The 2,680-nt window shown below is 34.5% G+C and overlaps 1 long non-coding RNA gene across 1 annotated transcript; it reads left to right on the top strand.

Moving 5' to 3' along the window:
* The first annotated feature begins 560 nt into the window (after window positions 1-560).
* LOC148761253 (uncharacterized) lies at window positions 561-2,327 on the top strand. The gene is made up of 3 exons (XR_016028048.1): window positions 561-656; window positions 1,307-1,386; window positions 2,256-2,327. It is a non-coding gene; the product is annotated as an uncharacterized LOC148761253 (long non-coding RNA).
* The last annotated feature ends 353 nt before the right edge of the window (window positions 2,328-2,680 follow it).

Raw genomic sequence — 2,680 nt, forward strand, 5'->3', positions numbered from 1 at the left:
ACGATATTGCCCCTAATGGTATCGTTGAGTCAATTAAGCCTCGAACTAGTTCAAATAGGAATTTTAAGGTGAAATTAAGAGCTTCAAAGTTCAGGGATGACTAAAAATGGTAATTCGGAGGTCGAGGATCAATTCGGAGTCAAACCAGAATTTTCACTATCTAGGGGCAAAATCGTAATTTTACCACCCGAGGACGAAATTGAATTTTTCGAGAGAATTTAGATCAAATTTGATTAAATGGAGCATGATATGAGTATAAGGAGTGAAAATTATGCATTTTGGTAATTTTTCAATTTTTGGGGCAAAAATGTAATTTTTCACTTTACAGGGGTAAAAGTGTAATTTTTAAAAATTTGCTCCACCAAAACTTTGGAAAAGTCTAGAAATTTCATGGAAGACATGGATAAGTGAAGAGGATTGAGTGGTGGAAAAAGAAAGTCAAAAAAATGGCTAGAAAAAATAAAATAATAAAATATTCAAAAAATAAATAAAATAATAATATTTTATTAAGCCTATTAAAAGGCTTGCAAATTCCAGAATTTTTCATTTGGAGGGTCAGCCAAAACCAGCAGGAGAGAGAGAGAAATAAGAACAAACCCTAGAGTGAGAAAATTCAAAGAAAAAGTGTGATTTTTCAAGGAATCAAGTGTTTAAAGGTATGATTTTTCAAGCTTAGCTTAAGATTTATCATTTTCATGCATTTCTCATCATTTTCCATGGTTGAATCATGTGATTTGAGGATGAATTCAATTCTGGAAAAATGGGTTAGGAGAGAGAAACTTGTTAGATTAATTTGATTTTAAGTTATGTTAGTGTTTTAAGTTAGTTTAGCATATTTAGGAACAAAACAACAAGAAAAGAATTTATTTTCCTCCATTACCATTATTGGCTGAATTTTCTAGGGGAATATTGGTTGATGATCTTGATGTTTATTTGAGGAATTATGATGAATAATGATGAATTATGAGTCTAGAAAAATAATGGAAATTTTTGGAGCAAAAATATGAAATTTTACCCATTAGGGGTATTTTCATAATTTGCTATCAAGACTGATAATTTGCACCACACCGAGGGACATTAAGTCAATTTGGGTGCAATTGAGGTATAGAAACTGAAAAAAATTAATTTGAGATTAAATTGGACCGTTAGTAATTTAATCGGGTAATAGGCCGAATTAAGTCAGCACCGCATTTAAGCGGTAGTCGGATAAGTTGCATGTCATATCATGCATATATACCGAGCCTGAATTGATTTTATAATGGTCAAGCATTGATGTGGTGAATAATGTATTGTACATTGCGGATAGGTGGTGAGCAAATTACACTGGTAAAAGTACCAAAATTGTGCTTGAAGACTGGGATTAGGAGTACATCGACTCCTAGAACTGTGAGTGGACAATTTATCGTCTTAAATATCTAGAGTAATTATACTTGTTTGATGCTTTTATTGAATGGTGAGAGTAAATTATAAAATATTATGTTTTCCAATTAAAATGTTTTTAATAAAAATGAGATCTATACTGATTTTGAAATCAAATATTGTTTTGGAAAAATTGAGTATATGGAGACTGTGTTGAAATTTATGATTTTATATGTTATTGAAATTGTGACTTATGACACTATGGTAGCATGATGGCTAAATTTTTGAAGTTGGCATGAAATATATGAACTGTTTTGGATTGGTCTCGATAGACTGGATTAAATTTTATTCGCCATATTATGCTACTGAAAATTTTTATGGGTCTGATGGTATATTAAACGGTCACTGCAGTGGTGGGGGTTTCCGTGGACTGCCTATGAGAGGGGCACGGTAACTCAATTATATACTTACCTCCGGGGGGAGATGTTGGGTGAAGTATCTCCTGAGGTATGATTTGAGTGCACTTCACGTTCGGGCCACCACGTGAGAGTGAGACTCAACCAACGCCAAGGAACGGCTATGTGTTAGATGTGAAAACATGTTTATGGGTGTGGGTCATTGAACAGCCTTGGCGGTCTCAGTGGGATACCTTGACGAAGGTACCCGCGAGAATGATTATGGCAGGGGCCAAGTTTAAGAAATTCATAAGCCGGGAAATTTTGATGAAAATAAATTGTTTGGTATAGATTGAAACGAAATTTGTGTTATGAACATTATTGAGATATAACGTTTTTATATTATCTCCATCTACTCTGCTTTAGATGCTTTTGATGGTAATTGTTTACTCACTGAGATTATGTAATCATAATCTCACCCCTCTTCCTATCCATTTTCAGGCTCAGGACAGTTTGTTGATAGTTGATTAAGACGAGAATTAATCTCGGAGTTGCATCATAGGAAGTATGGGTTCGTAGCCCTACATCTTCTTAGTCAGTTGGGGACCCACGTGTCACTGTAAAAGTAATTTTATTCTTTAGTTATTTGATTTAAAGTATGTATGAATATATTTAGCTTTTACACCATGTTTTTGACGAGTTTCGGTATTTTCGAAGAAAAATGATGAAAATGCCCCTGTGAGCCAGAAAGTAATATTTTATTGTTTTGATTTGGAAATGACTTATGATTTTTTTGAAATGTGAGATTTAATAATTGTCACTCACTGGGGAGATGCAGAAGCTGATGCTAAGCCTTGCAGGGTTTCGATCGGCATTCGGGGTAATGAGTGCCTATCGGGACGTCGCGGCGGTTGTCACGGGCTCGA

The sequence above is a fragment of the Theobroma cacao genome, chromosome 8, assembly GCF_053813885.1.
Source record: "Theobroma cacao isolate CCN51 chromosome 8, ASM5381388v1, whole genome shotgun sequence".
Lineage (NCBI taxonomy): Eukaryota > Viridiplantae > Streptophyta > Magnoliopsida > Malvales > Malvaceae > Theobroma > Theobroma cacao.